This window comes from Caretta caretta, chromosome 1 (genome assembly GCF_965140235.1).
Source record: "Caretta caretta isolate rCarCar2 chromosome 1, rCarCar1.hap1, whole genome shotgun sequence".
NCBI lineage: Eukaryota > Metazoa > Chordata > Testudines > Cheloniidae > Caretta > Caretta caretta.
In genome coordinates, this window is record NC_134206.1 from 14,907,830 (window position 1) to 14,935,383 (window position 27,554).

At 46.5% G+C, this 27,554-nt stretch overlaps 1 long non-coding RNA gene across 7 annotated transcripts in view; it reads left to right on the forward strand.

The window, feature by feature from the left end:
• LOC125632218 (uncharacterized) overlaps window positions 1-27,554 on the forward strand; it is a 143,281-nt gene that overhangs the window by 86,020 nt on the left and 29,707 nt on the right. For 2 of the 7 annotated variants that reach the window (XR_012667345.1, XR_007355227.2), the window contains exon 3: window positions 26,582-26,697. The exons of 4 other annotated variants lie outside the window; for them this stretch is intronic. This is a non-coding gene — a long non-coding RNA (uncharacterized LOC125632218). Of the gene's footprint in view, window positions 1-23,129; window positions 23,469-26,581; window positions 26,698-27,554 lie in introns of all 7 variants that reach the window. One more of the 7 variants, XR_007355228.2, reaches the window with a different exon arrangement.

The window sequence follows — 27,554 nt, forward strand, 5'->3', positions numbered from 1 at the left end:
GCATCCTGGTTTAGATCAGCCACCATGTGACACAACTAAACTGTATCAGCTACTCCTGCCATTCCCCAGCTGGGATTTCTGGTCAGCAGCTCTGATGAAAATGTCTTTGTTAGACTGACCTGGCAACCTGATCTGGAAAAGCATCTGGCCACGATTCCCCAAATAAATGGCTACTGTCATCTCTCTGTAGGAGAGACTAATCGGGGGGGGTTGTATAGTGCTTATCCTAGTGCCTATATGGCATCTTGCATCCTAGTATCTTTCATTGCACATCTTGGAAAGTAAGCACTCAATCTGCAAACACACCCCCAAATAACTTTACTCATCGCAGTTGAGCCAGGGACTTGCAAGCATATGCATTTGTTGGCTCGCACCTTTAGGAACCACTTCACCCACCACTGAAATGCAGCAGCTACTTACCAACGTGCAGCAACTCTGTATAAGAAGGTGAGGGTGGAAACTGCAGAAGTAATGCAAGGAGACAGAGTGGAGTTATCCACACTGAGGTCCTGTGACCAATACCCATGTTCTTGTAAGGAGTGCAAGGGGCTAGCTAATCACCACCAGGCCCTGACTGCTCATCTGGAAGCCTGAAGCTCCAGCAACATTTTAAGAGGATGTTGTGGTATTGGTTCAGGTCTGACTCAGAAAAGTGCCACCTGCTGAATCAAGAGAGAGATCTTGGAGTCACTGTGGAGAGTTCTCTGAAACCATCCACTCAATGGGCAGCGGCCGTCAAAAAAGCGAACAGAATGTTGGGAATCATTAAGAAGGGGATAGATAATAAGACAGAAAATATCATATCACCTCTATATAAATCCATGGCACGCCCACACCTTGAATACTGCGTGCAGATGTGGTGGCCCCATCTCAAAAAAGATATATTGGAATTGGAAAAGGTTCAGAAAAGGGCAACAAAAATGATGAGGGGTATAGAACAGCTTCCGAGTGAGGAGAGATTAATAAGACTGGGACTTTTCAGCTTGGAAAAGAGGCAACTAAGGGGGGGGATATGATAGAGGTCTATAAAATCATGAGTGGTGTGGAGAAAGTAAATAAGGAAGTGTTATTTACTCCTCCTCATAATACAAGAACAAGGGGTCACCAAATGAAATTAATAGGTAGCAGTTTTAAAACAAACACAAGAAAGTATTTTTTCACGCAACCCACTGTCAACCTGTGGAACTCCTTGCCAGAGGGTGTTGTGAGGGCCAATAGTATAATGGGGTTCAAAAGGGAGCTATATAGATTCATGGAGGATAGGTCCATCAATGGCTATTAGCCAGGATGGGCAGGAATGGTGTCCCTCGCCTCTGTTTGCCAGAAGCTGGGACTGGATGACAGGGCATGGATCACTTGATGATTACCTGTCTGTTCATTCCCTTTGGGGCACCTGGCATTGGCCACTGTTGGCAGACAGGATTCTGGGCTTGATGGACCTTTGGTCTGACCCAGTATGGGTCTTATGTTAATACTACCCTGTAGTTCTCCCATCCAGCTATTAGCCACACCTATTGTTGCGTAGCTTGAAACCTAGCAAGGCTAAATCTGGTGGTGATATGATGACTGGTAGTAACTGCTGGTTCCTACATGTCTGAGTAAAAAGGCATGAACTGGTTCCTGAGCGTGGCACTGCCAGGGTGTGCGTGTGTGCGTGTGTGCGTGTGTGCGTGTGTGTACAAAGTCAATGTAAATCTCACCTTTGTGCTCCCTCAATCCTGAGGCTGCTGGGGATCCTGTCACCTCCACTGCTTGCTAATGTTCCAAAGAGCCAGAAGGGCAGCCTGGGATTGGCTCTAAGCTGCGTAGGTGCACAGCGGGGAAGGGCACCTCTTGTTTTTGTTCTCAAGCCCTAAGTACTCCTGTAAAACAAATAATAAATTCAACCGCCAAAGTCGGCCTACAGCACAGTGAAAAGAAACTTCTCCACACCTTAGGATCTGGCCCGATATCTTACAGAGTCTTTGGGTCAAATTCTCTGCTGGAGTTACTCCATGGAAGTCAACGAACATACACCAACAGGGAATTTGGCTCTTTGTTGTATTGTTGTACTCTGTTGTATTATTCAGTGATAGTTCAGCTAAGATTATTGACTTCAAAATTCAGCTCTCTGCCTTTTATGTCTGATGCTAAATGAAAAGCCCAGTGACTAATGGGCCACTTTAGTGCCAAGGGTGACGTGCTACTTCTGTTACTTCTAAACCACCTAGCAATTCCGATGTAAACGACCAAAAAACCGAGAAGATTCCAAATACACCAATAGGTTTGCCACATGTCAGAATGATTCATGAGCAAATGATGAAAGAAAAGAGAGATCTAAAAAGTAAACAACTAGGAATGCATTTTATGGGTGAGGGGTCCCCCCGCCATTTTACTTGTCTTTCGAACTGAGGTTGAATAGAAATGGAGAGTTTAGAGGGTTTGGGATTAAATGAAGCAGGACTTGGTTCCTATGTCTTTAACACCACAGGATTTCCACATTCTGGGCAATTTAGTTTAGCGGTGCTGCTCAGAGATGAGACCAGTAAGTTGTTGCAGTGGTGTCTGGGGGCCGCAACCAAGATGCGGGCCCCATTGTGCTCGGTGCTTTAAATATCCATAGCAAGAAACAGTCACTGCCCTCAAGTGCTCACAATGGACAAGACAGACAAAGGAAGTATCATTATCTCCACTTTATTAATGGGGAACTGAGGCACAGCAAGAGGAAGTGAGTTGTGCAACATCACACTGGAAGCCTGTGTCATGAGCGCCAGTCCTAGCTCCTTAACCACAAGGCCATCCATTTTCTCTTCATTTCAAGTTTTTTCAGATATCTCTGACTAACAGAGAGAGAGGACTTGCCAGTTTTCCATCTGCATGATATTTACTTGTCAGTGGTGGGTCTGTCACTGTGAGGATCACTCTTAAACTGGGTCTGGTAGTTCAGACACTGATCTTGGCAATTTTTGATTGGGTTTTGGCTGCTTGGCAGCTGGTTTTGTCTTCTTTGTTGGTATGTCCTGCGTACTGCATGTAAGATGTTGCTTCATGGAAGAATTTGACAAGCCACCATTTGAGAGTGTTTGACAAAGATTTTCGTGGAAGTTTGTCATTGTTTACACAAGAGTCCAGTTGGGAGGATGGGGCTAACAGAATGTAAGCATGATGCAAACCACCAAGCTAAAACCTAGTTCCAAGGGGAAAATGTGAAATGTAAACAGAGGACCGGGCCCTGCCTTTGTTTTCATTGAAACTAAATACCAGGAGGGAGGGGCGGGGGTGGGATAATCCTCTACTTGTGAAAATGTATCTAGGTGCTTATCTGGCCCTCAAGGGTATGGTATCTGAGCGCTTCATGGTCATGAATGGATTTTATCCTGACAAGAACCTTGTGAGGCCGGGGAGTATCCCCATTTTAAAAAAGGGGGAATGAGGTGACTTGACTAGTCTGGGTTTGAACCCAAGCTTCTGAATTCCTAAATAGCAGCCAATTCCACTGGCGTCCCTGGAGCTACATCCAGCATAGCTTGTTGACTTCTGTCATGAGTATCAGAAACTGGTGCCTTTCCTGTTAGGAGCACTGAGAACCCCCCGGCTCGATCTTCCTCCACTTCTTCTTACCTTTGTCACCCCCCTGGGTCCACTGAGAGGAGTAACTTCAATTTGCTATCTAATCTCTAATGGGAGGACTAGGTCAGTGCAGTCCAATGATGCCCAAGCACAGAGATTATGTATCTACACAACTGTGATAAAAGATCCACGTCAGGGCCGCAGCTGGCCCAGGGTTTGGGTTGCAGGTCTATAAAATTGCAGTGTAGACATTGGGGCTCGGCCTGGAGCCTGGGCTCTGGGACCGAGTCAGCTGACCCAAGCCAGCCGCAGGTCTTTTATTGAGGTGTAGACGTAACCTGAGACAGGGAGCACTGATAAGACTACTGTAGCCACTTCCAGCAGCTCTGTAGGGGGAGTGTTAGGAAAGGAAAAGGCCATTGCCCTTATTGTGGGGCTAATGTGGATTTTTTTTTTCATGTTTACCTACTTGGCTGCTCTCACTCTTGATCCTACCATCCAGGGAATGGCTCAGTATGTGTTATCTCTTTCTTCTTGGTCCTCTCTCTCTTCCCTCCTGCCCCTTCCTCCCTCTCCCCGTGGGTTTGCCCAGCAGTGGTTGACGTTGTGCTGGATCTTGTTGCCTGTTAGTGCTCACAGCGTAGGCATTTGGTCAAATTCATGTGGTTGCTTTTCCCTGCTTTGATGGGCTTGGAAGCACTTGCCCGTCACCTCGGTGGCTCAGGGGTCAGTGGTACCACTGCCCCTCCTGCTGCTGCTTCTCCTCCGAGTGAGTGAGTCGTGGGTCACATTCTCACAGCACAGGAAATTGTCGCTGCTTTCACAGCCTCTTCCTCCGAAATTCTTCCGAATCTGTTTGGTGGCGGGGGGAAGATGGCAGAGCTGCAGGTTTTCCTTTGCCCACACTTGTCGATGAAGTACTTAGACTGTAAGTTCTTTGAAGAAGGGACCATCTTTTGGTTCTGTGTTTGTACAGTACATCGCACAATGGGTCCTGATCCATGACTGGGGCTCCAAAGTGCTACTCCAATGCAAATAATTATAATGGCCTCAGCTGACTACTTCCTGGCTACATAGTAATGTTGTAAACAGCAACAAAAATTAGATCTCTATATACTTAAGTAAATGTAACTATACAGGACCAGATCCTCAGCTGCTATAAATCAGTGCAGCTCCATTGAGGTCAGTGGAATTTACCACTAGCTTATGATTTGGCCCTTGTTAATTCATAGTTTCCTGTTTGTTAGTATCCTTAGTATAAGGATCAAAACATAAGTGCCTGCCAGAATGGTCTTGGATTTCACAGGAAACCATTGCCAGCATCAGAGCCCATGGCACCGTGAGATCAGAGCTAGAACCAATGCACTATAAATATTTAGACTGAGCATCGTTAGCAGACTGATTGCAATAATGATACTTTATATGAATCATCCCGAAGTTCCCAAAGCTCATTACAAGCTTAAACAAATATATAACCTCTACACAAGGACCACAGAGTCCAGTCAAAACTTGGAGAGGAATCTGTAGTATGTAATTACCCTTGCTGAAATTTGTCCAGAAAAAAAACAGGCTAATCTTCTTCATATCCTGTTACCTTTCCAACAAATGCCAGTAGTTCCATATCTCACCAGAAAGGGCACCTTCAGCAGCTCTGTCCTCTAACAACATGGTAGGAGATCGGTTGAGGGCCACTGCAGACCACCAGCAGCACCTGAGTAGAGCGTGTAGGTCTCTCAGCCAGGTACTGCCCCTGTCCTAGCCTGTTTAACTTCAGCTATGACAACAACAAGATGACATAGCTGCATAAATATGAGATGGGCAATGACTATCCAGAATGAGTGTGATCAACATTTCATCTCTATGACATTCCAGGGTGCAATCCGGACCAGTGAAGGGCTGTGTCTCACCTCTGCCCTGCAAACTTGGGTGCCTCATGCTGCTTAAATGCTGTAGCTCCCACCTGGGCTGCTTGCAAACAGCCTTCCAGCATGCAGGTAACACCCTGAGTGTCTGTGTATAGCTGCAGCCTGTCAGTCACACTTGGGCTTCCACCAGCCTTGCTTATCATTTGCAGGGTGACCGCAACGCACTCCCAGTCCCAGATTTTCCCCAAAAATTTGTGTTCTGCACTGTCCAGCTCTCTTCTGGACCGTCCAGATATATTGGGTCCATTGCCCCTCTAAGGGGATCAATATACAACAGTTTGCTACTTTAAATGAAGTTACCTACACAATTCAGTTTAAACACAACACTGGATTATTTTTGATTAAAGAATAAAACAAGTTTATTTAACTACAAAGAGAGAGGTTTTAAGTGAGTACAAGTATAAGTTAGAAATGGTTACAAGAGAAATAAAAATAAAACACTTCCTTGTACTAAAACTTAACAAACTAGACTTGGTTCAAAGAGAAGACCTTTACCACGTGTTCCCAGTAACCTTGCTGACCAAATTCTCAGGCCAGGATCTGCTCCCGAAGTCTGTTTCTTTTGTCGTCTTAGATGAAAAGGAGAGAGATGGATAGGGAGAGATAACTTGGGCTGTTTTTTGCACCCTCATTTTTATAGTTCAGTCTCCTTTTGAAAATGCATTGTCCTAAGGGTTACCCCTAGATACATTCTTTCCCACTGTGAGGTTAGAGACATGGCATCTCGTGGTGAAAGAGGTTCCGTGTTGCTGTTTGGTAAGATGCAGATCTGTTTGTTCCTGCTCCCCTTCCTTGCCAAAGAATGGCCACTTGAGTGCCCATCAACTTTGAAGGCACTTGCCTAGAGGCATCAGTTTGTGCTTAGTCTCTGAAAAACTGGCTTACCCTGACTTGTCTGGTAAACACATTTCAGACCTAATTTCAGCTTGTGTTTAAAACTTGACAGAGAATGTTGCTATACACATTTCGTCATGGTATGGTTGACCTCTGAGTTATTAGTTTTCAAATGATGCCTCAGGAGGCATATTGTGTACAAAGATTATTACAATAGTGTGTTGGGTGTGAGCACAGGGGTGCTTTCAGTCACAATCTCCCGCTATGTTGTTTAGCTCTTTACGGGGATGCTTGGATTGTACTGAAGTTGTAGCACTGGTTTTAGAGAGTCATGTGATCTGTGGCAAATGCCACGGACTGGAAAAGACTGTCAAGAAAGGAGAGAGAATGCAGAGATGACTAAAAAGCTGTGAAAATAGTAATAGGGAGGGAAAGAGAGTGATAGCTGATGGGACTTCCCCATGTAGTATGTTTTCCCCAGGAGTGAAATCCTGGCTCCAGGGAAGTGGTTGGAGAATTTTGCCATTGACTTCAATGGAGCCTAGATTTCCCCCCAGGTTTTTAAAGTTAAGGGGCTAGATCCTCAGCTGGTGTAGAGTGGCATAGTTCCATTGACTTCAATGGAGCTATGCTGATTTAAACCAGCTGAGAATCTGGCCCATTGTTTAAATGACTACGTCCCAGGAAGAAAAGAAAGCAGAGATCCATCTGAGTATTCCTTCTTTTGTAACATCTGGATTCTGCGCTGTCATTATGCAGCTGCTGTCAGCATAACTTAAACATAGGCTGAACCTGGCAAATATCTTTAACTGATGCCCTCCACACTCACATCCATTTAAATAATTGTCAGTGTAGGAACCTCAAAGTCATTGCAATCAATGTTTTGCAGTTACCATATGAGAGCCAAGCTGTTTGCATTTAACTGGTGAAAAGTTAATCCTCTAGCACCTGATTTATCTGCATTCAGAGGGGGTGTGTTTTTGTTTGGGTTTGTGCTTCTCACGCTGAAAGCCTGCATGTTTCCTGTCGTTCAAATCTTACATCGAGACACTTTCCTGGTGCTCATGGTGTGTACAGCTTCACTTGCTCACCATCAGATGGCTCTTTGATGGCTTGTGTGTCATGAGTTGGTAGCCTCAGGGTGGCTCCTAAGACCTGAAGTCAGTGTACTGTAAACACTTCCATTGACTTCAATGGGCTTTGGCTTAGACAACTGCACAAATATCCACGTTGCAGAAATGACCATCACAAAGGCATTAATTGGCCCCTATTGTTAGCCATTTCAGTCCAAGAAGGCCAAGCAGTAAATACCCATGCAGATTGTTCTACTCTCTTATCACTCTGTGAGGCCCCGGCTGGTCAGGATTGAGGCTGGTTGCTGAGGAAGCATAGGCCAAATGTGTACATCAGCTGCGCATGTTGTCTATTCCGTGGCTAAATAGTCTAAGGGACTGAAGGCCTCTGTAGACTTGGTGCCTTTTGCCAGCACTAAATTAATTTCAAGTACCAAATGTCAAGCCCAAAACATAGGATGCCCAGGCCTAGTGGCTAGCACAGGGTGGGAACTGGGTTCCCATGCCAGCCAGGGTTCAGAACGGGAGGACAGGAGCTGAGGTCAGGGACAGAGTCAGATACAGGAATCAGGCCAAGTCAAGAAACCAGGGGTGAGAGTCAGGAGATGACCTGGAGATCAGGAACCACAAGTCAGATAGCAGGAATCAGGCCAATGCAAGAAACTAGCAGGAGAGGGGAGGTCAGGAGCAGGTAGTGCTGGGTGAGTGACCCAAAGCAGGGTGGAACCCAGTTGTACAGACGATTTCCTGTTCTTCCTCATGACTTAAGTCAGGGAAGCAGGTCAATCAGGGCCCGAAGATGGAGCCTTCTATCTGAGCTGGGCTTCAAGGAGGCCTTGTTCTAGTCAGTCACTGTGTGGTGGGTTGGAGTGTAATGACTCTGTTTCCCCAGGAACTCTGTGGATCTGGGTTGAGACCCATGGGTCATGACAACCACAACACTAAAAAACCCACCGTGGCCTCTAGATTTTGCCTTTTTGTGGTTGGGGAGATTTTCTGCCTTCCATTTTATTACTAGGGACAGATTCCAAGTTCGAGGAGACAGTCACTCTGATCGAGCTATCACGCTAAAAGTAGAGCAGGGCAGTGGGAGAAGCTAGGCACACGAATACGTGCCCCAAGGGTCGGTCCTGGGGCCGGTTTTGTTCAATATCTTCATAAATGATCTGGAGGATGGTGTGGATTGCACTCTCAGCAAATTTGCGGATGATACTAAACTGGGAGGAGTGGTAGATACGCTGGAGGGGAGGGATAGGATACAGAGGGACCTAGACAAATTGGAGGATTGGGCCAAAAGAAATCTGATGAGGTTCAATAAGGATAAGTGCAGGGTCCTGCACTTAGGACGGAAGAACCCAATGCACAGCTACAGACTAGGGACCGAATGGCTAGGCAGCAGTTCTGCGGAAAAGGACCTAGGGGTGACAGTGGACGAGAAGCTGGATATGAGTCAGCAGTGTGCCCTTGTTGCCAAGAAGGCCAATGGCATTTTGGGATGTATAAGTAGGGGCATAGCGAGCAGATCGAGGGACGTGATCGTTCCCCTCTATTCGACATTGGTGAGGCCTCATCTGGAGTACTGTGTCCAGTTTTGGGCCCCACACTTCAAGAAGGATGTGGATAAATTGGAGAGAGTCCAGCGAAGGGCAACAAAAATGATTAGGGGTCTGGAACATATGAGTTATGAGGAGAGGCTGAGGGAGCTGGGATTGTTTAGCCTGCAGAAGAGAAGAATGAGGGGGGATTTGATAGCTGTTTTCAACTACCTGAAAGGGGGTTCCAAAGAGGATGGCTCTAGACTGTTCTCAATGGTATCAGATGACAGAACGAGGAGTAATGGTCTCAAGCTGCAGTGGGGGAGGTTTAGATTGGATATTAGGAAAAACTTTTTCACTATGAGGGTGGTGAAACACTGGAATGCGTTACCTAGGGAGGTGGTAGAATCTCCTTCCTTAGAGGTTTTTAAGGTCAGGCTTGACAAAGCCCTGGCTGGGATGATTTAACTGGGAATTGGTCCTGCTTTGAGCAGGGGGTTGGACTAGATGACCTTCTGGGGTCCCTTCCAACCCTTATATTCTATGATTCTATGATTCTATGATCCAGGATGCTCGGATGTTCCATGGAACTGAGAGCACCATGGTCCAGACTTCCAAACCCCTGCATGCTAAGATATGGCTTTAGCATGTACCCAACTTGCACACGTGTAACCTGCTGGTGGGCGTAGCACGCACTGACCCTGACCAGTGGATTACGCGTGCACAATGCCTGATGAATCAGGATTTGCTCTTGTCCAAGCCTGTCTGAGCATGCTGTAAGACCTCTGCATGTAAACCCATGAGCCTCAGCTGCCTGAGCTGAAAGACTTAGCTCTCTTAGTCCGTGCTGGAGCAGCAGGCTCATCAGCCTCGCTCTGTGGCTCCGCTGTCACCACTAGAGGGGGACAGAGCACCACACTGAGTGGGCTGCACTTGCATCAGGGCAAGAGAGCTGTCACAAAGTTGGTTGCCTGCTTACAGGGGGCATTGCAATGATTTCCATCAATACGGTAAAAAGGAGCAGTGAAAGCTTCTGCTGATGAAATGCGCCAGCTCTTTCTTCCAGTATTTTAGGTGTTGGCCTCCTTAAGGCTAAAAAATAAAGGAACTAGCACGGAGCAGCATCATATAAGTTATTGTTTTCTGTAGTACCCACAATGTGCTGGGTGCTTCCCAAACCTAAAGGAAGGCATGACTCCTGTCCCAAGCCTTTTTCATAGATTTTAAGACCAGAAGGTTTGTAAGGTAGTCCAGTCTGATCTGTATATAACAGGCCATGCAATTTCACCCAGTAATTCCTGAAGCAAGCCTATAACTTCTAGGCAGAGAAAGGGTAGAGGGAAAGGAGTGCAATGAACAGGCAGAGTCGTTAGGGTGGTGTCTTGAGAAAACAGTGTCTTGTTAATCCAATTCTAGAAATATAAAACTACCCCTAATTGCCACTCTGCATGGCCACTATTAGTCAGCCAACTTATCGCAGCAGTCACAGTACAGATGGGTGTTCAGGGGGGACTTCTAAATGGAAAAGACCTGTGAGATCCGGGAGTCTATCCAGCTGCATTGTTTGCAATGAATAATGACCACTGGGTTTTAGTAAATCTGCGGGGAGGAGAGGATTATGAATCATCACTAGGTTAAACTGGTTCATTAGACGCTTGCTGGCTTCAGACAGGTGATATGGAATGTCTCATTGATGTGATATGAGTAAGGCTGCAAGTCTGTCAGAGAGGTCATGGAAGTCACAGATTCTGTGAATTCTGCAGTGGCTGGTGCTGGCTCAGGGGCTGCTCCCCTGGGCCAGCAGCAGCAGTTTGGGTGTGTACGAGAAGGGTCAGGGCTAGGGGCATGGGGTTGGAGGGTGTGGGAGGGGCACTTACCTCAGAGTGGGGGGCTCCCCCAGCTCCCACTGGCATGGCCCTGCAGCTCCTAGGCGGCGGAGGGGCCAGGATGTTCTGCACCACGCACTGCCTGCGCCCGCAGACCCTGTCCCTGCAGCTCCCATTGACTGCGGTTCCCAGCCAATGGGAGTTGTGCAGCCGGTGCTTGTGGTGGGAGCAGCGCGCGAAGCCCCCTGGCCCCTCTGCCACCTAGGAGCTACAGGGACACACGGAGCTGTGTAGGGAGCCCCTGCCAGCCCCACCAACCCTCCTCCCCCGCATTAGCGGGGGTTCTGGCCAATGAGATGCAGCCTGCCCCCCCATCCCCAGCACCAGTGGGGGTCCCGGCCAACATGCTGCGGCCTGTGTGCTTCCCTCCAGCACCAGTGGGGTCCCGGGCCACTGCCCCTCCCCCCTGCCCAGAGCACCTGCAGCCCCTGGCCCAAGTTATAGTTAGGGATATATAGTAAAAATCATGGACAGGTCACGGACCATGAATTTTTGTTTACGGCCTGTGACCTGTCCATGACTTTTACTAAAAATACCCATGACTAAAATGTAGCCTTAGACATGAGTAGTCTGGGGATATGTGTTCGCATGTGTACAAGGTCAATCCCCAACGTATTCTTTGTTGGTCGGGTACCAAACACATTGGCAGTGTGGTCTAATGGATTAAGCACAGCACTGGAAGCAATGAGCTCTTGAGGTTTAAGTCCAGTTCTGCCACTGATTCCAGCTGAGGACTGGAAGGGGAGGGTGCACAACCTTGTTCAGACCGGTTGTATTTTCTTTTTCAAATAATTTTTATGTTAAATGAGGTGTGGGCTGAACCCAGGTGGTCCACAACTGATCGAACTTGCATCCTTGTTGGCAGTGCCCAATGAGGGGACAAGGATTCTGTGGGACGGGGCATGACCAGCTCATATTTAGGGTTTGTATAAATCTTTTTAAAAATCCAAGGACTGATAGGTGGTCTTGTGGTTAAGGGCCTGGATTGTCCGGGCTCTGTTTCTAGAGCTGCCCCAAACTCCCTTTATGACCTTTGGCAGTCATTTAATCTGACCATGACCTGAGAAAGAAAGCTGTAGTGGTTTGGGTATGTTGTACGGATGTCCAAAAAACTGTATTCCAAGACAAGCCCTTGCCTAGACACCACTTGGTGGAAGATGGAAAAGACGAGGACAACAGATGACCTGTAAGCAAACCATTGAGAAAGATGTCATTGTCATGGAAACAGACTAAACTGGAGCAAGACAGGTGACATTAGACAGTGGTGGAAACACCGGGTTACCTCATGTGTCATAAGGCACAAGAGCATCTAATCTGAAAAATAATTAATGTCACTTAATGACAGATTCTGATTCCCTTTCCCATGCTGAGTGACCCCATTAACTTGTGGATTTGATGTATTTATTAATATGAGTAACATTATCAGCATCTGACCCAAGCACTCTGCCTCAGTTTCCCTTTGTAAAATGAGGCTAATGGTCCACTACATCATGGAATGTTGCCAGGTGCTCATCTCCTACAGTAATCAGAGCCATTGGAAAACCAATAATATGTAATATTCTAATTAACACAACAAATGCCCCTTTCCCTGCAGTGCTTGCAACCCAAATATTGCAGCATTGTGCTTGTGCCTAAGAACCTGAAGGTGAAACTGACTAGAAATTGTATAAACAAAAATGAAAGAGACTGGAAATTGACTATGACTCTCTTTTCATTGTCTGAGCTGAAATGCAAAAATTCAACAGCACACATAGGGAAGGAGACAATTCCACTTCTCATTGCATTTCTGTTTCAGTTATTTATGGTACAATTGGTAGTATAAGTAGGACTCCTTTTAAAAATATGATTTCTATCAAGACAGTGTCCCTTTCTTAATTCAAAATATCCATTAGCCAAGAAACCAGTCCAGAGGCAAAGAGGCTCTCAACCTTTCCAGACTACTGTACCCCTTTCAGGAGTCTCATTTGTCTTGTGTACCCCCAAATTTCACCTCATTTAAAAACTACTTGCTGACAAAATCAGCCATAAAAATATAAAAGTGTCACAGCCCCACTGTTACTGAAAAATTCCTGACTTTCTCATTTTTACCATATCATTATAAAATAAATCAATTGGAATATAAATATTTCTACTTACATTTCAGTGTATAGTATATAGAGCTGTATAAACCAGTCACTATCGTATGAAATTTTAGTTTGTACCAACTTGAGTAATGCTTTTTATGTAGCCTGTTGTAAATCTAGGCAAATATCTAGAGGAGTTGGTGTACTCCCTGGAAGATCTCTGTGTACCCCCAGGGGTACATGTACACTTGGTTGAGAATCACTGGTTTATTTCATAGTATTATTGTTGTGTGAAGGGAAAAAGAAGACCTATCATCGACGGGCCAGATGCTCAGTTGATCTAAGTTTGTATAGCTCCTCTGAAGTCAATGGAACTTTGCTGATGTATCTGGACCATCTGATTTTTTTATAAGGGTCCCTGCTGATGTTTATTTTTAATATTTTCTAGAAAATGAATGAATGAAGTCATTTTCAGTTGGTAAAGTATTCTCGTCGCAGGGATGGTGGCATTGCTTTTTTCTCTGGTGAAAAACGTGAAAGGAACAGGGCAAGAGCCGCGGGGAAGAAATCATTGTCTGACTCCAGTGGGGATGGAAAAGTGGCTGAGATTTCAAACGGGGATGAAAAATCCTTGAAGAGCAAGACCGGCTGCTGCAGAATTTGTTGGCTTTCCCCTTCAGAACGAAAGGCTTGACATCAATGACACGCCTCTGTCCCTCACTTGTATTGGCAAAGCTGCATGTGACAGAGAAGAGCTGCGATGTAAACCCCTCCTGCTGCATTAGGGTGCTAAAAGGCGGGATATAAAAATGCTGAGATGGTGTCTCTGAGAGTGGCTTAATGTGGCTCCAGGGAAAAGAATGATCATGGTAAATGGAGCACCGGTTACAGGGGACAAAGCAAATGGGGAGGCTACATTGCTAATGAAAAAAGAAGGAAAGAAAGGAACTAATGAGGAAAGGAAAGGGGGAGTGCACCACATGTTCTCCGGACAGCATTTTAGTTGTCATCAGCAAGCTTTCCTTACACATTTTCAACCCTTTGGGCCAAATTCAGCCCCTCTGTAAGTAGGCACAAGTCCATTGATTTCAAAGATGAATTTGACCCTCTCACTGTAAGTCATGGCGAATGATGTCCATTCAGTTTAGTGAGAGAGGGAAATCACCAGCAAATCAACAGCAGCCCTGGCAAATCAGCAGCAATTTGAGCAGTTCTGTGAAAAGACTGAAGGTCCAGGAGGCCGATTTTCATAGATTATAAGGCCACAATGGACCTTTGTGATGCTCTAGGCTGCACAAAGCAGGCAGGGGTGAAAGTAAGCCAGTATGGGCTGATACAGTGTACAGGTCAAAAGTGGCTGCCGGTACCAGCCCATATTCAGCTGATGTTAAAGCGTGACACTGCCCCTTGCAGCAGGGCTGCCAACCGGGGGGGGCAAGGGGGGGCGCGCAAAAGGGGCAGTGACATTAAAGCGGCTTTAACGTCATTGCCCATTTTGCCCCTCTTCCCCCACCCCAACCAGGGCTGTGATTTAAAAGGGCCCGGGGCTCTGGAGCTCCGGGCAGCGCACGCCAGGCACTGCGGATGGGCTGGCTGGGGGACTTCTGCCCAAGGCCCTGCCCCTTTCAGGGGCCGGAGCCGGCACCCCATACCTCTAAGTGTTGAAAGTTACTTTCACCCCTGAAAGCAGTCCCAAGGGCTTGCGTGAATTAATTCTCGTTTGAACTAGAGCATGTCTTTTGAGGTTCCATGTTTTGGATCAGATGTTTTCACCCAAACATTTGGATGTCATTTCTAGTCTTAAAAAAAAAAAAAAAAAAAAAAAGGCCAGGAGCCGGGTTCGGGCTGATTAGTGCAGCTGAGGGGAAGATTTTGAAAGCCCACTGCATGTGCCATCAAATGTTAAGCATCAGCAGGAAGTTCAAAGTTGCGGCACAGCCTGGAGGTCCCTTTTCAGTGCCATGCTTCCTGTTGTCTCGTGCACGTAGAGCTGCAGAGATCGAAGGTCTGTCTACGTTGCAATTAGATGTACGATCGCAGCTCAGTCCGCAGACTTGCGCTGGCTGTAGTTTAGCTCATGTGGCTAAAAATAACAGTGACGGTGCAGCGGCACAAACCCTAGGCTAGGCTTGTAACATGAATAAGTAGCCAGACTCCTGGGTGGGTTTGTACAACCCATGCTGCATCCTGTGCTGTTGTGTTCACAGTCTACCCATAGAGAAACTGGATAAAAACATAAAACACTCTTGCTGGAAGGTTAAGAGCATAAGAACGGCCATACTGGTTCAGACCAAAGGTCCATCTAGCCCAGTATCCTGTCTTCCGACAGTGGCCAATGCCAGGTGCCCCAGAGGGAATGAACAGAACAGGTAATCCCAAGTGATCCATCCTGTTGCCCATTCCCAGCTTCTGGCAAACAGAGGGTCGGGACACCATCCCTGCCAATCTAATAGCTTAAGAGCCACTGATGGACCTATCCTCAGGGATTTTATCTAGTTCTTTTTTGCAATTTAACACTACTTTTATTCTTATAATCCACAACAATAATACACAGTAACCAAAACCAGAGAGAGACAAAGCAGGCTGCTCCCTACAGCAGTGGTGTCCAGCTCACCCTGTGATGCTTTCAGAAGAGGTGCCAGCTCATGCCAAGGCCCTTGCACCTCACTGAACAATGCATAGCTGGAAAACAGTGTTAGCACTGTTAAAATAGATGTTAAGTTCATAAGAATGTGTTTAGGGTTTAGACTTGATGAAATGCTTGTAGGATGCCACATGTATTGATCTCATCACACCTGCTTTCCATGATATAAAGTTATACTGAGTGTTTGCATTGTAAACTTCTGTAAGTGGGTAACTCACCAAAAAGGAAAGAAGCATTATTGAATGGAAAGAGCTGATCCTGTGCACGAGAAGGCCCACTGAAACCAAGTGAGCCATTGTGAACATCAAAGGACAAAGACTTCATTGATTGCCCCCTCTCCCATACTGATGAAGAGGAGATGGGCGCCAACAATTGTCCCATCAGTTTGAACTCTGGAGGAAGGAAATAAAAATCCCTGCCCAGAAGGAACTGTATCGCTGGGCTACTTGATCTCAGGGAGAGGCCAAGACTTCTAAGCATAAGCATGGGATCCTCAGCCATTTAGTGTGGGTTAGCCCTAAAGGACATAGAGAGCCTGCTTATTACAGCAGCTTCTAGCACTTTTTGAAACCTAATACTGAACCCATTTGTGTGTGTCTGTTTACTGGCTTGAACCTTGTAAATACCTCTCATTGCTTTTCTTAGTGAATAAATCTTTAATTAATTTATTATATGACTGTCAACAAGTGTTGTCTTTGGTTTGAGATCGGAGGTGCACTTGACCTGGGGTAAGTGACTGGGCCTTTGGGACTGGGAGTAACCTGAATATTCCTGTCATTGTTGGTATAAGGCAGTGGCTCTCAACCTTCCAGACTACTGTATTCCTTTCAGGAGGCTGTTTTGTCTTGTGTACCCCCAGTTTCACCTCATTTAAAAACTACTTGCTTACAAAATCAGGCATAAAAATACAAAAGTGTCACAGCCCCACTGTTACTGAAAAATTGCCGAGTTTTTAATCATATAGTCATAAAATAAATCAACTGGAATATAAATATTGTACATACATTTCAGTGTATAGTATATAGAGCAGTATAAATACGTCTGTCTGTATGAAATTTTAGTTTGTACTGACTTCGCTAGGGCTTTTTATGTAGCCTGTGGTAAAACTAGGCAAATATCTAAAGGAGCTGATGTACCCCCTGGAAGACCTCTGTGTACCTCCATGGGTACGTGTACCCCGGGTTGAGAACCACTGCTGTAAGGGGCCATCTATCACAAAGACAGGTTTGCCTGGGTGGCAGGACAGAGTGAGTGCCCAAAGGGACTGCCTGTGACACCATGGTAAGGCTGTTGTAGTACTTGAGGAGTTCACAATTGACACTAGGTTGTGAGACCTAAGTGTAGAACATACCCAATTTGGGGGTTGTGCCCTGCTTCTTAGCAATCTGCCCTGAAGTTGGCCCTTATGGTGGTGAGCCACACCAGACAGCTTGACACACCCCTTCTTGTTTTAGACTGGCTATTTGCCATCTGACTCTGCATGCTTCCCTGCAGAGCCTGCAAGCAGGAGCAGGGGGAACCCTCCCCCCCCCCACACTCCCCCCACACACAGTCTTAAAGTGAGAGCTTGTAATTCCGACACAGCCCCCACACATGCCACTATGTTGTCACTGCTATTTTTAGACAGACAAGCTCGATTAAAACTAGCACGGGTTTGCTTCCCTGAACTATAGTGACGCCTCTGACTGCAACGTAGACGTATCCTGAGACAAAGACCGCAGCCAGGCTAGCTAAGTGGGGCATCAGGACTGGGTTGACTTCAGATGCTGTGTCTTGTTTAGCTGAGTATGCATTACCCTGAAGCTGGCCTCAGTTCTCTTGGAAACACTGCAGTGTAAATATCATTGCAGAAGTCAAGGTGTGAGGTCACAAGCATGTTCCATGAATCTTGCTGTATCAAAGTGAAACTTGGGGCCCTGTGAGATGTTTATGAGACGAGGTCTGCACATGGGGAACGGGGATAGAGGAAGAAAGCTGATATTCAACTCTAAACATAAGGGACCCCTTAAAAACTTGCCAGTGTTGTCTTAAATTAACTTACTGTATGTCAGTATTGCCAAAAATTCCATAAATACTTAGCACTGGGGCTGCCTGGGAATACTGCAATTCCTGGAGTTATGGCCCGTAGGCCCCATTCGTAAGGGTGATCACTATAGGTGTGCCAATCAAATTAGTGGCAAGAAAAGAGGGCAGAGAAAACGAAGGCAGTTGGGAGGGGTCTGAAGAGAAGTGAATATTTCATAATTAATCGGGGGGAATCGGCTTTCATCCCAGAGGAAACAGGGACAAGACAAGGGTTATGGATATACAGGGGAAAGGAGAAATACAACGCGTGTCACCAGCATATAAAAGATATCATGGGCTGTGAGCTGAGTTAATGTCCCTGTGGAGAATTAGGTTTTAGTCAGAGTCCTCTTCCTATTCAGTTTCACTGTCTATGGTATCTTTGCTATAGATTGTTGGAAGAGTTTTTGTCTGCCTCAGTTACCTGCTGTCAGCGGGGGAAGGGAGGGGTGACGGCCAGTAATTCAGCCATCGTGAGTTACAGAGAGGGGGCAGGAAAAGGGAGATGCCACAACAGCAGCTTGCTCTGCCACATCCAAGAGGCAGATCCTCAAGCAATGCCCACTGTCAGTGACTGGTCCTGCTGAGCCAGCTGGGCTATAGTAATTACTGACCCATGCCGTCACTCGGAATCTTCTCTGAAGAGCGCACTGTTCAGATAAGTGTCTCCTCCCCATTGCTGTCAACTTTAAGCAATTCTAAACTCCCTACTTCCGGGCTGGGTTGGAATCACAAACACCTCCCCCACCCAGAGGGAGATTTTACACTTGGTGTCTAACCAAGATTTGCAGTCTGGATAAGCATCCAAACTTTTCGCTGCTTATCGAAACTAGACAGAGCTACATCTCTCTCGGGGTTGGGGTGGGGAGCCCCTCACTAGTTGAGACCAGAGAACAGAAGATGGCACGTTCCCAGTAGAGAGTAGGGATCAGCATTAGTGCCAGTTGCTGAGCTACTATCTATTTTCAGGCCAGAATATGGGCAAGACCATGACGGAAGCAGCATCGTCTAGTCTACTAAGCATCAAACTGGGAGTCAGGGTTGCTCTGACACTGATTTACTCTGTAGCTTTGGGCAAGTTACTTAATAATAATAATAATAATAGCTAGCTCTTAAAGATCACTTTTTCTGAATAGATCTCAAACCACTTTACAAAGGAGATCAATATCTTTGTCTTCATTTTACAGATGGGGAAACTAAGGAGCATGAAGGTAAAGTGACTTGCCCAAGGTCCCCCAGCAGGCCAGTGACTGAGCCAGGTATAGAACCCAGGTCTCAGGCCAGTGCTCTAACCACTTGGAAACACTGCCTCCCATTCATTAATGGATTTTTATCCTCAGCAAACCCTCCATAAGCTAGGGAAGCATTGTCCCATTTTACAGATGGGGAACTGAGGCACAGAGCAGATTGAGTGTCTTGCCCAAGGTCACACTGGAAACCAGTGGTTGAGCTGGAAATTGAACCCCAGTCTCCTGAGTCTCAGTTCAGTGCCCTATTCACTAGACCTTTATAGCAGGAAAGCTTCACTGAACGGTAGTGTTTTATTGTAGATGGGCCTAACTCCGACTGCCCTAGGTCTGAGTACCCCTGCGTGTGGAGGAAGTTCATATCTCAACCTGGATCTGAACTCTGTGGCTGGCCCATAGCTCTGGAATGGCTCAAACCATAACCCTGGACCTGAACCCACTTGAGCTTTGGGGTTCATATGCTGCATCTCATGCCCATCTCTGGCTTTCACTTTAACAGAGAGTGTTTCCGAGCACTGAAGAAGCAGCCCTTGGGTTTGCTGTCTGATCTAGGATCCCTGCATTTTGTCTCCCTTTGACTGGAAGGAGAAAGCTAAGACACAGTAATACGGTAGCTGTGCTACTTCCACGGGGGCCGCTGACTCCCAGCCAACCTGACAAACCACTGCTGAGATTTGTCCATTGATTGTGGCTGTTTTTCCTTGCCGAGCTCAATGAACGATGGAGAATAATGATTCTGCCTGACTTTCTTTCTCCACACCAGCCAGTAGCTTGCAAACAGCTCAGTGGGCAGAATGCCACGAGCAATCATCTGGCACCTGAACAAATGGCCAAATTAGGGATGACGGGTGCAAAGCATCACACCAGTGAATGATTTCGCTTCAGCCAAACCACACTGCGATTTTCATCTAGTCCACGAATAGCCTGTTCCATGGTAGGACATGTCTGAAATATTATGTCTGCCTGCCTCGAGCCCAAGGTTCCTTTGTGAGCTAGGACTTCACCATGTATGATCAGATGCTTCCCAGAAGAGGCATGCATGGAAACACATGACTGCAGCCATTACAGCTAGGGATGTGACCTTTGCTGCTTAGTGACGTTGTACTCCCTACGTTTTATGGAAATATGCTTATGTGTGTGAATATGATGTAACTGGAATACGCAAAAGTTCTCCTGTAAGATATCATAACAAAGGTTATAACCTATTGAATATATTCCTCCTATTTGTATGCATATATCATCCTTGTGTCTGAACGTAGAAATATGAAGCATTACTCTGAGGTCCTATTGTAATTATGCAAAGTGTGGGCCATTAATGGTGGTTTAGAATCTTGATGGCTTCCATTTACTAGGACAATTGGTTGTAAATGGTTTATTTACTGTGTAGGTGTGGGCTAACCCAGGAAAAATGGAGACTAGGGTTCTTACAGTGACATGTGACCATGTCACACGATACTGGAATCCATCTTAATCCTTGTACTTTTCCATTGATGAGGCAGGGGTGGGGACAAGCACAGACAAAAGATGCCCGCCTTGTGCCAAAGGTATAAAAGGGGGTGGAGCAGGACAAGGGGGATTGCCAGTCATGAGAAAACCCCTGCTTACCACCTGAGATGTCTGCTGGAACTAACAAGAACTGTACCAGGGGAAAGGATTGGGCCCAGACTAGGAAGGAGTCCAGTCTGTGAAAGAAGCTTATTGGAAGATCTCTGAGGGTGAGATATTACCTGTAATCAGTTTCTTAATATATTAGGCTTAGGCTTGTATGTTTTTGCTTTATTTTGCTTGGTGACTTACTTTGTTCTGTCTGCTATTACTTGAAACCACTTAAATCCTACTTTTTATACTAAGTAAAATCACTTTTGTTTATTGATAAACCCAGAGTAAGTGATTAATACCTGGGGGAGCAAACAGCTGTGCATATCTCTCTATCAGTGTTATAGAGGGTGAACAATTTATGACTTTACCCTGTATAAGCTTTATACAGAGTAAAATGGATTTATTTGGGGTTTGGATCCCATTGGGAACTGGGTGTCTGAGTGCTGCAGATAGGTGACCCTCTGAACAGTTTTTGGTTAAAGTCTGCAGCTCTGGGGGCATGGACCAGACCTGGGTCTGTGTTGCAGCAGACTAGCATGTCTGGCTCAACAAGGCAGGGTTCTGGAGTCCCAAGCTGGCAGGGAAAACAGGCTCAGAGGCCATTTTAGCACATCAGGTGACAGTCCCAAGGGGATCTCTGTGACCGAACCCATCACAACAGGGTTGGTACCTGAAAGGAAACTTCAAGGGGAAAATTATGGCTCTTGGTGAGTCAGTTATGAATCAGTGCCCCAGCCTGGTGTCAGCAGGTGCTGTGCTGTCATTCAGACAAGATTGGCAAGCTGCAGGCTGGAGCTGGGCAATGTTCAGTGGGTCAGGTATGCCTGGACCTTGGGGAACTTTGTTTCATGGGGAGTTCACATCCATTGAATTTTGGGCTGAATTTCAGGCTTGAATGAATCCCCGAAGCAAAACTTGGGTGAAGCTGCCAAGCTGCAGCTGGTTTTTGAAATCACAAATGTTTCATTAGCCCACCTGGAGAATGACTGAGGCAGGGACTGCAAAGGCTGGCCCCGGGGGACTGCTGAGTAGCAAACCAGGGCTGAGTTAAGGGTTTATTTAAAAAATGTTTGCACAGTCCTCCTCTAGCATGACTGACTTGGTTGTTGCCTGTTTCCCTAGCACCCACTGTTGGCATTGCTTCATTAACCTCTCTGGCCCAAATGCTCATCTGTGTAGCGTACTAGTAATCCTTTAGCAACCAGCAACTGCCAATTAATAAATAAATGTCCGGATGCCCAATGAATCCCAGAGATCTGAGCTATACAGCTGGGGAGGTGTAGGCACCATCCTGACTGTGCACCTGGCTAGCATTTCTGTCTGGAGTGGAAGGGCAGGGCCCACCTTTCCCTTAGCCACTACGCCTTCCCTTGGGGTGGCTTTTGCCTCCAGGAGCAATGCATGGTCACAACCTGGCCCTGTGTTACTGTGATTTCCTACTGTGCAACCTTAATTTTGCATTAACATCATTTGACCCTTGTAATATGCAGTTTGTAGTGTTTGTCGATCATTTGGGGTGAAAGGCCCAGTGTGGATGTCTGTTGTTATGGTAACCTCACAGAAAAACACAGAAGAATTGGTGGATGGGCTGGTAAGGGGGTTGTTTGATATCAGGAACCATCATTCCAGTTAAGTAGGTTCACTTCATTGGGACACTGACGCCTGGAGTAACTGGTGGTGGTGGTGGTGGATTTCAAGTAGGGTCTGGTGATGAGTTAAGCTCTAAACATTTAGAGGCTTGGTGTGTTGCAGAGAAGCACCAAACGGAACCTTTTTGTTCTGCGCCATAAATACAAGTCTCTTTGGGTCTGCAAAACAGGGCTGTAAATCTCCAAGAACTGGCTTTTTCATGAGGTTTCCAGTTGTTGTGCAAATGCCATAAGAACAGTTTTTCTCGGTGTGTTTGTTTCCAGCTGAAAAGATAATTGAATTACAGGTTGGTTTGCCCCATCCTAAGCTGTTCTGGGGTGCACTGGCAGAAGTACATTGCGGAAATTTACATGGAACTGACGTTCTGTCTGGGATTGAGGAGAAAGTGAAGAAACATAGGAGTGGCTGGTCTGTGTGAATTCCTGCATTATATCTGGCTCTGGCGGAGACTAAGTGATCCCCTTACTTTTACAATCACATGCAAATTTAAAAGAAAAACAGCCACAGGGCAGATTTCCTAGAGTTCCTTCCCAGACGGCACATAATCACAGCCCTAATATTGCACCTGTCCTGCAGGAAGGCAATGCCTTTTTTTAGATACAGGAGCTCAGTGTTATTCAATGGGATTCACCCTGCAGCGAAAGAAACCTCCCTGCAGGACAAATGAATTTCAACGTTCCCGGGCCCTATTGTCATGCGTTCTTGCAAATTAGGAAGTTACAAAGGGCTATAGCCAGCCTTGGCCTCTTTTGCATTCAGTTATTTGAGAGTGCAAATGCTCAGCTGATTGCATACATCAGGCACTCAACTGCAGTCCAGAACACCCCACAAATTAAATCCTAGGTGGCAGTGACTTGCAAATCTGTAAGGCCCTGTTCAAGGAACACACTTAAGCATTTCTTAAATCCATCCCTGTTTAGGGGCATACTTAAGTATGTGCTTAAGTGCATTCTCTGTAGGGATGCTTTCCTGAATTGGGGCCTTACCTGCTACTTGTTGCAAGCAGGAATGTTCCTGCTGCCAGAATGAATCTGACCTCTACTCTCTATTCCCTCTGCAGTTTTATTCCCCCACTGCCATAAATTCCATCCTGTTTGGTTCCTGAGAGCAGAACCAGCCTGGTGAAACGTACAGCAACCATCAGCGTGACAGCTGCTGAAACCATCCACCCTATTAGTATAACCCTGCTGCACAGGCTGCAGCATGTATGCAGCCAACCTGACCCATTGGGGCGATTTATGAATATAACCACAGCAAGGAATGAAATCACCCATCATCCTTCAGGGTTTCTACGCGAACTGGAAAAGAGATATTTTTAAAGCAATTTTTTTCATATTTCAATTGCAATAACTCAATATCCAGAAGACAGATTTAAAAAAAAAAATCTACCGGTTTCAAGGTGGGTTAACAATGTGCAAAGCACATGCCAGAACACGTGTTATTAGCAATAAAAAAAGTCCTTTATTTTCCTCCCTTGAGTATTTCTTTCACACTCACTTTTTTAACTATCTTTATTTGTTTCCCTTCTCTCTCTCTCTTTCCCCCTCACAACCAGATCCCTTAAACAAAACAAAGTTTTATTTCATTCCAGACAGGGACGCCTGCCAAAATCTGGGCCTCCCTTTTTATATATATATATACACATACAGACCAGTGCTGAAAACACACACAAATCCTCCTCCCCCCACCACCCCAAGCCAGTAGGGTGGCAGACGAACAAGACACAGCGTGAATTATCCAAATGGTGCTGTGAAGGGATGGCTTTTACTGGCAGAGGTGAATGTATTTTTGCAAAGGTTTAGAGAAATTCCTCTGTTTCTCTTGAATTTTTTCATGGCTGGAAGTTCTAGTTTGGAGAAGAGCTTGAAGCCTGATGTTTCAGATGTCACAGGCAAAAGTTCCCCCCATTTGTTTATTTGAATCTTGTATTTACAGTGTTGATCCCTGTGAATTAATTTGCACTAATTCCGTGGCAGAAATCCCATTCACTGCAACTTTCCCTGCTAAATATGTAACCGAGATTGGCTCCACTGATATAAAGTTCAGATCAGCGAGGAGAACGTTGGCTTAAAATTGCACTCTGTATTTCACATCCACTTGAGGCCCTTGCACAACTGGTTTAGTTAGACTCCCAAGCATACAGGCGTTTTCCATAGCAGATTGTACCGTTTGTCCATCCAGTCTGGCACCCTACTCCCCACATGTCCAGCATCTGATGGTTTAGAGCAAGTTGCTACATTCTCAGCATGCACCCAGACAGCTGCAGGGAAAGATCTTCTTCCTGGTCCCTTGAGGTGATGGGCGTGAGAAGCGGTGGCTGTGCGGTCTGTCAGCCCGGCTTTCATGAGTTCTTACCCCATTGCGGCCTCAGACCAGTCATCTAACTACTACAGGTCTGAGGTTAGCTCTCAGCTAGACTGATGTAAGTCAGGATTAACTCTGCTGAGGTCAATGGAGTTACACTGGGGTAAACCAGACGTGAAAGCAGGCTCTGGACCTACAGCTCCATTTCCTTATTTGCAAATTTGGGATAATACTATTTACCTATTATAATAAGGGCTTTGGGGCTGATCCAGTTCCCTAGGGAACCACTTATGTGGGCATTCGATTGGGTCCTTTGGTAGGGCTAATTTGTTACCATGGGTAAGCTAAGAGCAAGGTATGAGTCTGAGTACCCTTAACTTAACACACACCCACCTAAAAAAAGAAAAAAGGTGTTTTCCACAACATATTTGGGCGTTTTCACTTGAGACATAAGCACTAAGGAGACTCGGCTTCCCAAGGCAGCTGAATTGAAGGGAAACACATACTCAAGGACAAGCACCACATGATACTTGGCAGTAACAGGATCATCGTTCCATACTGGTGCCAAAACTTGAGCGTGAGAGCTTAGCGCGCACACTCGCTCGCTGAAAGCATTTGGACAAGTAAAAGTCAGCTGCTCAAACAGGGGTGGAAAACGAATGTGTGAGAAGGGCACGAGGGAGCGTGAAGCAACTGTGACAAAGTGGGAATGTTCTTAATGTTTTCTCTGAATACTGTGTGGGTGCCCCAGTTTCCTCTAGGCATTTCTTAAGTATCAGGGTGGTGGGATAAGGGTGTGTGATTGTTGCAGAGCCCTAGAGGGCCAGTGTGATGCTGTCTGCACAGAGAATGGCCAACACCCTGTCTCCTGGCAACTGATGGCCTGGGCCCCTCCTCTGCAAAGGTGCCAACTGAAGGTGTTGGAGAACAAAGAGATCAGGTGGCCTCCTGGCCCGGGAAAGAGACAAAGGCCAGAGGAGGGGCCAGAGAGTTTCAGTTTGGAGCTGGCTGGGGAAATGGAGGGAGGCCCAGATGGGGCTCTGGCCTCCCTGCCCCCCAAGATGGACCTGACTGAGAAGTCCTGTTCTCTGTACCTACAAGCTCTGTTTTAGACTGTGTTCCTGTCGGCTAATAAACCTTCTGTTTTACTGGCTGGCTGAGAGTTACATCAGACTGCGAAGCTAGGGTGCAGGGCCCTCTGGCTTCCCTAGGAGCCCCGCCTGGGCGGACTCGCTGTGTGAAGTGCACGGTGGGGCAGGGGATCCTGAATGCTCCGAGGTCAGACCCAGGAAGGTCAAAGCTGAGGAAGCTTCTTGCCCTGGAGACAGTCTGCTCACAGAGAGGAGGCTCCCCCAGAGTCCTGACTGGCTTCGTAGGGAGTAGTTCCAGAGCATCGCCCGGGGACTCCGTGACAGCAACTACATTGGTCATTCTGAGCATAGACTCCTGGGAATGTTTGGGAGAATTTGCCTCGCTCTGCAAGTCCTGCAGGGCCAGACTTTCACATGCTCATCACTCACCATCTGGGGCAGATTTTCAAACGAATTCAGTTGCCATTTAGGCATCTAAAAAAGGTTTAGGTTTCCAAATCAGCTCCCACTGTCACACTCCTGGCCAGATTTTCACAAGGAAATTGTGCTGAGCTCTTCTGAAAAATCTGTCCCCCCATTCAGTTCCCAGGTACCGGGACTCTTTTGAAAATCTGACCCGTAATGTGTCTGACCCTGTGTACACTGACTGTAAACTGGCTGCTGGCAATTTTACTCTGTCAGCTAGACCTGGAGCAGGTCTGGATGGCATGGGGCTTTAAAAAGCCGGCAGCCAGTCTGGTGCTAGAGCAATGGAGGGAGAATTTGAGAAAAATTCTCAGTGTGCAGATGCAGCCTCTGTGCTTTGGTTTCCCCATCTTTAAGATGGGGACAATGCAAACCTACCACTGCTGACTGGAGCACAGAAATAATCTCTTCTCCTTCCTTACACTTCCTGCCCTTCTAGTTCCTTTCCTTTCCTCTCCTGCTCTCACTTAGTGACCCTTTCCCCTTCCTTTCTTTTTCCTACTCCCTTGCTCACATTTCTCCTCCGTCCACCTCAGCCGCCATTAAACCCCCTCCACCAGGTAGCTAGCAAGACACGTGCTGATCATCCTGCTCATTAACTTGTATGTTATATCCCTGTCCCCTGCCCGTCATCTGTGCTTGTGCATTTTAGGCTCTGAGTCATCTCCCACAGAAATCAATGGCAAGACTCCCGTTGGCATCAGGAGGCATTGGTTCAGGCCCTGCGTTTGCCTGGCAGCCGGTACAATGGAACCACGATCCCGACAGGTACTTTTGGCTTCCGCAGCAGTATAAATAATTGCTCAGCTGATTGCATACATAAGGTACACGAACTTCTCCAGCACAGTGGGCTGAAGTCTTCATTGACAGTGTCTTTGCACTTCTGAGGCTATGGTGGCAAAAGTGACCTTGTTTAAGGTGATGGGACATTGTGAAGCTTAATTGATTCACATTTGCTCAGTCCTTGGGTCAAAGGGACTTCAGAAGTGCCCAAAACAATGGTCTGTGGCCCATCACAAGTTTTTCTGAGCAAACCGTGTAATAAGAAGGCTGACTTTAGATGCCAGGCTAGAGTGGAGGAGCTGGGGAAGACGGGGGGAGTTGAATTACGCATATTGATTGGGTTAAAAACTAACCTGGGGATGGAGCGGGGGGTGCCTGTTGCTAGAAGGAATGTCAGGACATGGAAAGGGAGCGTAGCTTATTTAACAGTCCTCATAGTCACCAGGCATTCTGGACTCAATCCGTGGTCTGAAGATGAGGGGTGTCTGGGATCAAGTGGAATTGCAGCGTTGTCAGATTTGCAAAACGTGTGAGGAGTGAAGTAGTGGAGGAAGCAGCATGGAAAGTTGTTGACCTCAGCCACACTGACTCTGAGGGAAAGCAAAACACCGGAGGAATTTTGATTGGAATCCTGGCATGTACAGAGAATTTTATGGCAGAAGAGCAGGAGTGGCTGGGCGAGACAGCAATTCAAATTCTTCATTGTTAAATCTAAGCAGCATTAAAGGGCAGCAGCGGCCACACGGGCCTGATGGGAAGGGGAAGATTAGCATAGGAAGCAGAGTCGGAGGGGGGCCTCTGAAAATAAGCAGACGCCAGTTCAAAGGATAATTTGATGAACA